Genomic DNA, 7,855 nt, shown 5'->3' on the forward strand with positions numbered 1-7,855 from the left:
GGTGGATGGATGTGTGGATGGATGGATGGATGGATGGATGGATGGATAGGTGGATGGATGTGTGGATGGATGGATGGATGAACTGACAGATAAAGCTAGCTGGTGGGAAGGTATAATGTTACCTTCCTTAATCCACCACAGTAGGCACAAGTAGCAGACATCAGAAGCTGACTCCAGCTAGCTTAGGCATTGAAGGAATTGGTCAGAAGGATGTGGGTTGGCTCACAGACCCAGGGAATTGGGCTCAGAAAGCAGGCCAGCCCAAAGGGAGCTAAGAAGCAGCAGAGGGCTAGCCACCGAGACGACCTGGATGCAGGGTCTCAAGCCGGCAGGCTCTAATGGTCCTGGAGACTTTGTGTGTTTCCTCCCAGACTCCAAGTCCCGACTGAGAGCATACGGTTGGTCAAGTGGGGACGTGTGCTGGAGCCAGAGTCGCATGGGGTGGGGAAAAGGACGCAGCATCTCCACTGTTTGCTCCTGAAGTGATGGGGACTTCCCCCAAAGAGAATGGCTGTTCCCGTTCGAAGCACCCACTCCTGTCTCACTGCTCTGACAGCAGAGGAGCAGGGAGAGGAGAAGAGCAGTTCTCCAGGTTCAGGCTAAAAAGCCAGTTCTGACTGGCAAGACCAAGGGCACTTGTGGAATATTAAGGTCTGAGCAAGCAGCAGCCAGGAGCAAAACCACGGCGATGAAAAGGGCAGAGGCAGGTTCAGAGTGTGTGCTGTTATCTGAGGCTGTCAAACGTAGGATGACCAACCGAGCCGCTCTGCCCAGGACCGAGGGGAATTCTGGACTCTGGCCTTTCAGCTCTCCAACTGGGAAACAGCCAGGCGAACCCGGACACATTGGCCCCCACGGCAAATGGCGCCACCCAGTTGGGACTGGGAGGACGGGGCTCAGAGAAGGCTCAGACTGGACCACTCCCCAAGGTGGGACCTGGATCTCTTGGTTCTGGAAAGCAAGTTCTGACAAGTTTCAGAAGACAATAAAAGAAACGTTAACTATTACTGACTTCCCTCCCCCTCCCCTTACCCCTCCAGGCACTTCGATAGGATCTAGGGTGTTTATCCATGATTTGGGGCCTGACAGTAATGAAGTAAAGTCCCTGTGCTATTCTGCTGGTTCCACCCGGGGCAAAATCTCCATTCCGCGCAGCTATCAAAGTCAAGTCCCTGGGGTGTATGACAGGGCCTCGTAAATTGTAAAGCATTATGCAAATGTAAGTAAGATATTATTATTATCCTGGGTTGCGAAGGTCCCTTGTGGTATTGATGATTTTTTATATGACAAAGATCTATGCTTCTTCTGTGCTGAATTAATAATTCACTTATGCTAATAAAACACAGAAATCCAGTTGCCAGGGTCTCAAAAACAATCTTATTTCTTTCCATGAATTCTAATGTGGCTGGTTTTTTCCCCTCATCTTTTTTTTTTTTTTTTTTTTTTTTTAACTGGCAAATGGAAACAGGTGACTTGCAAAATCTTTGGGGTATTTCGAGCCAAAAGAATAAATGGTCTGTGGATTTAAAGAAAAAGTAAAGAAGGGGATGAGAAGCATTCCTCTCCACGTGCCTGGCCTCAGAGCATCCTCCGGCTGCCAGCCCTTTGATCAACGACCCACGCTTTTTGGTCAAAGCGCAAGAGAGCTGAGCTGATGTGATGTTTTTTGCCCCTGCCCGTAAATGTACCTGCCTCGTTTGTCCTCCACAAATGTGTGTGGTGGGCCGGCACCACCACCAGGTAAACCACGGACGGTGGGAGGGAACTGCTCCGTGGCTGTTTTCAAAGCTTTCCCCGTGAGCAGACAGACGCTTCCTCTGGGAGCAACTTCTGGCCGCTAGAGATGTTCTAGAAAGGATTCGGGTGTTTCAGGGATGGTCAGAATCTTACTATTCCCCAAAGCCTCGCATCTGGGTTCCAGTGGCCTCCCTCTGCCCATCTCCCTGCGCCCTTGGGGGAAGGGGTGGGGTCATCTGCACAACAGAAGGCCACCATGCTGCTTCAGGGCTGCCCACATGCTCCCGTTTACCTGGAGGAGCCTGTGTGAGGCACTGCTATGGGTGCTCTGCCCGAGGAGTGGTAGTGGGAAGTCCCTGGGGGCAGACAGCTGGGTGTAGGGAAATGCCAGCTGTGCTGCTCTAATTGTGTGGCCTTGACCTTTCAAGTCCCTTGACCTTCCTGTGCCTCAGTTTCCTCACCTGCAAAATGGGAATGAAAATCATCCTTGCCCTAGAGGGCTGCAGTGAAAATCAAAGGACTTTCCACAGTGGTGCTCATGGTGTGGTTTGGGGGGCCCCCAGACCCTTTCAAGGGGTTGGACACTATTTTGACAACACAACTCACATTCTGTTGGGCCCACACAGGGGAGTTCTCTGCAGATTATGTGTGGTGTGATATTGCAACAGACGTTAACGGAGATGTGCAAGGGGCGCCCGGGTGGCTCAGTCGGTTGAGTCACAAGAGCCCGTGTGGCTCTTGATTCCAGCTCGGGTCATGATCTCATGGTCGTGGGACCGAGCCCCGTGTGGGCTCTGCACTGAGCGTGGAGCCTGCTTGAGATTCTCTCTCTCTCTCTCTCTCTCTCTCTCTCTGCCCCTCCCCTGATCATGCTCGCTCTCTCAAAATAAATAAATACACATCAAAAAGAGAGATGCACAAAAATACAAAACAATGCACCCCTTTTCCCTAAATACTCTGAAAAATATCACTGGTCTCCATTACAAACTGCATGATGGGTTTTATCATTGCTGTTTTAAAACGAGTTAATAAATAATTCTTCATGTGTCCACTGTTAATTTATCATACAATAAATACTGATTGGTACTGTGTAAAAGGGATCTTGTAACAAAAGCTCTTGAGGTTCTCCGTCATTGTTAAGGCTGTCAAGGAGTCCTGAGACCAGCACTGCAAACACCCGCGAGGCACTCGGCTAACGTAACCAGTCTGAGTGGTGCTTCATACTGTCCCGGTTTTATAGTAGGGGAGACTGAGGCACGGGGGCAGACTCCAAGCCAGACAGAGGTTCCGAGCAAAGGCAGACTCCAGCCCAGGTTTGTCTGAGCCCAAAGCCTGCGTGTTTGGCCAGGTGGTGAGCACATTCTCATGCGATTTTCGGTGTTATTTAGCGACTAGTCGACAGTGGCTCTGCACGGAGCGGGCACCCTGGAAAGGCAGAGCGGATGAATGAATCCGTGAGCGAGCCTCCCGGCTTACACAGCATAATGGAACACATCTTGCTTTGAGCCCACCACATGCCAGCCGTGTAGGAGGGCTAAAGCACACTTCCCCAGAGCAGGATCGAGCCTGTCTTGATCTCTGCGTCTCCAACGTCCCGCACAAGTGCAGGCGAATGTTGGGGGGGGGGGGGTGTCTGTTCTCCATGGGAGGAAAAGACTTTCTTGTTTAAGGAAACCAGCATCCATACTAATAATCAACTCCATCACAAAAACCTTGCCTTTTGTTTGAATACCAGAGGAAAACTGGAAGCTGAAGAACTCGTATCGATTCCGAAAAGCCTTCCTGCGTGTCCCTCATTTTATCTCGACATTAGCGAACTCCTGAAATAATCATTTAAAGTCGAACACCATCTGCCTTTTGTCTCGCTGACTTTCAGGCTAGAAAATGGCTGAATGCATCCAGAGGTATTTCATATTCAAGGCAGATCTGAAATCTATTCAGGCCAGGGCCACTGCAAGGGCTCTGCAGGAAGGAAGAGAACGCGTGCTTCGACAGAGAGCTGACGAGGTGGGGCCCTTGCAGACCCGGGCTCTACAGCCCCAGGGTGCTCACCCCCAACACTCTAATTGCATCATTTTATGGGGTGGTGTGGTTCTTCTCAAGTGCGTCTGCACATGGCTTGCAGCTCCCCATCCACACGAATTCGTCCCTCTGGTACACCAGGCAGTCATTTGAAATTCATATGTATGTAATTGAAAGCTACATTTCCTCCTGCAGTGCAGGAACCCACCAAGCAGTGACCACAGTGGTGATTAATAATATAGCTCCCCCAGCCCCCAGCCCCTAGGTTCAGGGTGGAAGTCAATTAGATTTCCACCTCTAAGTTCTCTGCGGCTCCGAAGCATATTATTTTATTCAATCTGTCAGTAATTTCCAACAATCTGGTTATAAAATCAGAGTACAATCTGTGGGGCTTCCCCCCCCATCCTTCCTCCTATAGGTTCTTTCTCCCCCAGATGAAATAGTGATGAAATCTGCACAATGAGGCTCTGATCCTGGGTTGTGCGCTGTCCTTTGCGTGTCCCCGTGTCTGCGGGCTTCTCCTGGCAGAGGGCTGGTCCTTCCCCAGCCACGTTCACGTCTTGTGGCACACGTGCCCCCCCGGGAGGGGACCGCAGCTTTACTGTCTCTGCCACTGGTGCAGATTGACCTGTCACAGCGTGAGGAGCCTGTGATCCTCTGTAACTCCCCTGCCGGGAAGCATTTCGCTTTGGGTCATGGGCACAGGTCAGGGCGGGGACACGGACAGCGGGGACAACCAGCCCTACCCAGGGGCCCCGTGCCACCTGGAAGCCACCAGTGATTTAAGAACTTCAATGTTCTTCATTCTCAACGGTTTCCTTAATTAAACACCAACACACACCTTCTGTTCCCAGGCTCCCATCCCTGGCGCGTCATCTTCTGACACTCAGAAGATGACACATCCTGAAGTGCTTCCCCATATCCGATGTGCCCCTTGGCAGATGTGGACCATCTTTGTGAGTGCCGACGACTCACCTACACTGACCCAGGCATTGGTTTTTTAATTGGATGATCTCTGTGGGGGGAGAGCTCAGCTCCTAATTGAAAAGGTTAAGCTTTTCCAACTTTAAAACCTGTGTTAAATAAGGACTCAGCCTGTAGAAGGAATAAAGCGGCCGAGGCAGGTGGGAGAACCCTGAGAAAGACCACAAACCCTCACAGACTGTTCCTCCTCAAGCCCAAAATAGGCTTGTTTTTCAAATGCTTCTCCGCAATTCTCAGTGAAAATGGAATGAGGGATAGAGAGAGAGAGAGAGAGAGAGGGAGGGAGGGAGAGACAGAGGGAGGGAGGGAGAGACAGAGGGAGAGAGGGAGGGAGAGAGAGAGAAGGAGGGGGAGAGAGAGAAGGAGGGGGAGAGAGAGAAGGAGGGGGAGAGAGAGAAGGAGGGGGAGAGAGAGAGAGAGAGACGGAGACTCCAAATGTAAGTCCCTTCTGGAATCTTATCGGATTCCAAATGATCTAGACTCTGTTCCTACACAGGTAACACTCCACAAGACATGACACCGGACAGCAGACATTTGGAATCTTCTGGATGTCAGAGCCACCTTTTTCTTTCATCTTTCCAACCAGATGAATGCCAAACTTGCAAGGCGGGTCAAGGTATCCACTCCTTTGTTAGAAAGTTTATGGACGGCGGTTCTCAAATCCTGTGGTCGATTGACCCTTTAAGTATCTCATTCTACAGCCTAGGTTATCCCATGTAGATGGGCTGCTGTGAAAATGACAATGGCCAGGTTCAGTGGGATGACAAAAACCTAAATCAGTCTGTCTGGAACTTTGGGCAGTCCTGCCCGGTCCCCCTTAGGCCACACTGAAAGAAGCCAATTGAATCTTGGGTACCTCGCGTTCTCAAAAACAATACAAACTTTCGGAGCAGGATCGCCATTTACATTTTAAACCAATTTCTAGGGGCGCCTGGGTGGCTCCGTCGGTTAAGCGTCACCCTTCAGCTCAGGTCATGGTCTCGTGGTTTGTGAGTTCGAGCCCCGCGTCGGGCTCTGTGCTGACAGCTGGGAGCCTGGAGCCTGCTTCGGATTCCGTCTCCCTCGCTCTCTGCCCCTCCCCCGCTCGTACTCTTGACTCTCTCTCACTCAGAACAAACAAACATTAAACCAACTTCTAGTTTTCCAGTCCCAGAAGAACCTTCCTACATCCGCAAGCATGGCATGGATTTTCAGGTCATGCTGTTTCCGATCAAAGCACACTGCTTCACTCTGCCCATGGAGTCCTCCAGGTCCAGCCCTCACCCCACAGTTCCATCCCTGCTTCCCTGTGGCCCACAGGCCTCACCTCTCCTCCTAGTCTCCAGCTCAGAGCCTCCTCCCCCGGGAGCACCGTTCTCCCCATCCCAGGTCAGCCTTCTGGGTTCAGCCCAAAGGCTCCCTGATTCTTTCGGTTCCCCCAGATTCTTCTCTCTTTTCTCACCTGGCATGGTCCCTTGTTAGCGTTTGTCAAGTTGTAAATAAATAATGGGTGATATTTTGTCTAATGACATCTTCTGTACCAGGCTGTGCTGGGCAGACGGCAGTGGTTCAGTACGTATTTGCTGTGTAGTAAGGAAGGGAGGAAAGGAGGGAGGGAAGAAGGAGGGAGGACAGTAATGGAGCCTCACTGGAGTTGACACCGTGACGTGCTTCCTAGCCCCCCTCATGAAGGATACCACCCGGCTGCTGGGAGGGCTGTCTGCAGGCAGGGACTGTAGCTGTTGGTCCCTCCAAGGACTGCCTTGGCTCCAGAGAGCTGCCTCTCCCAGGGGCACACCCTTCTCCAGCGCACCCCATGGGTTGGCCAAGGCTCTCTTTGTATCAGAGCTCAGCCCCTCCCTCCGCCCCTTCTGCTTCCCCACACTCCTTTGCACAGGTGTCGCTCATCCCAAGGGCCCTCCCAAAGCGACCTCCAACACTGAACTCCGTTTCAGAGCCTGCTTCCAGGAAAACGGACGTGACACCCTCCTAAACCTCTCCTTGCAAATGGGTGCTCTCCAAAGCCTCGGTCGCCCCAACCCCTAAAACTCAAGTTCCGGTGGGGAAAATGCCGAGTGATATTCCCCAGCTGTGCCTCGAAGCCGAACCATAAGTCTTGGCAAAAACCTTAGAAGAAATGGCCTTACTGGAACCACCACTGGAATCAGCAGTGAGGCATCTAGAAGTTTCTTTGCCATGACTGAAAGTTATTTTAGAAGTAGAAAAAGTCCCAGAAAGTGTAGCCAGGTACCTGGCAACGTACCAAAAACCCAAGAAATGTTTGTCGAAACAATGAAAGCTCCTTTTTTCCTTGTTCTCTGCTTCTCCCCTAAGAATTTAAAAACCAGAAAAAGATAATAAGACTCACACATTCAGCCCCATGCAGTTATCTCCTCCAAATCACTTGTTTTTAGCACAAAAGGGATAACTACTTATGATGTATTTTTCCATTATTTTCTTTGTGCAGGAGGTTTTTAAATTAATTTATTCTCTCTCTGCATCAGGTTGTCTTATAATCGAAGATGTGAAGTGTTTGTCTTCCAGAGGCTTTCTGGTGATGTCTTTCTCGCTGTTAACATCTTCTTTGTCTATGTTTGTGATCCCTGCCAGACTGCCCACGGAACAGCGACTCAAGTGCATAAATTATGAGACCACATAGGCACCGCTCACATCTCTTTGAGTCTAAATGTCTTAGGAGAGAAGTTTTCTTTTTGCAAAACAAACACAATCAAACCTTAATTAACTGGAATATTTGGGGAATGGGATAGTCTGGATAATTTAATTTTCTGAGTTATTTCCAGCTAACCAGAAATTCGTCAATAGTTTCAAACCCTGATGCAGAGGATCTTTAGAAAATGTATTGTTCTTTCTTTGTGCTTTTTAGTGAGGACGGCAGAACATAATGGAAAATTTTCAGAGGCAGAATGTGATCACGTCACGGCAAGAATGTTGGACGTCAGGGCCGAAGCCCAGGTGTTAGTCACAGCTAACTCTGACTCAAGCCAGGACAAAATCCTCCGGTTCTCAGTTTCCCCTAAAAAGAAGACAGCACGCACCGACAAACCTGCTCATCTTAGTCAAATCTGAAAGCTTCCTGGTGCCTAGATCAGCACCTATCTCTTACTTGCCTTTT

General features: G+C 50.2%; 1 long non-coding RNA gene across 1 annotated transcript; it reads left to right on the plus strand.

The window, feature by feature from the left end:
- Positions 1 to 4,898: 4,898 nt before the first annotated feature.
- Positions 4,899 to 7,735, plus strand: LOC125936443 (uncharacterized). The gene is made up of 2 exons (XR_007462019.1): positions 4,899 to 5,359; positions 7,607 to 7,735. It is a non-coding gene; the product is annotated as an uncharacterized LOC125936443 (long non-coding RNA).
- Positions 7,736 to 7,855: the final 120 nt, after the last annotated feature.

The sequence above is a fragment of the Panthera uncia genome, assembly GCF_023721935.1.
Source record: "Panthera uncia isolate 11264 chromosome A3 unlocalized genomic scaffold, Puncia_PCG_1.0 HiC_scaffold_11, whole genome shotgun sequence".
NCBI classification, from domain to species: domain Eukaryota; kingdom Metazoa; phylum Chordata; class Mammalia; order Carnivora; family Felidae; genus Panthera; species Panthera uncia.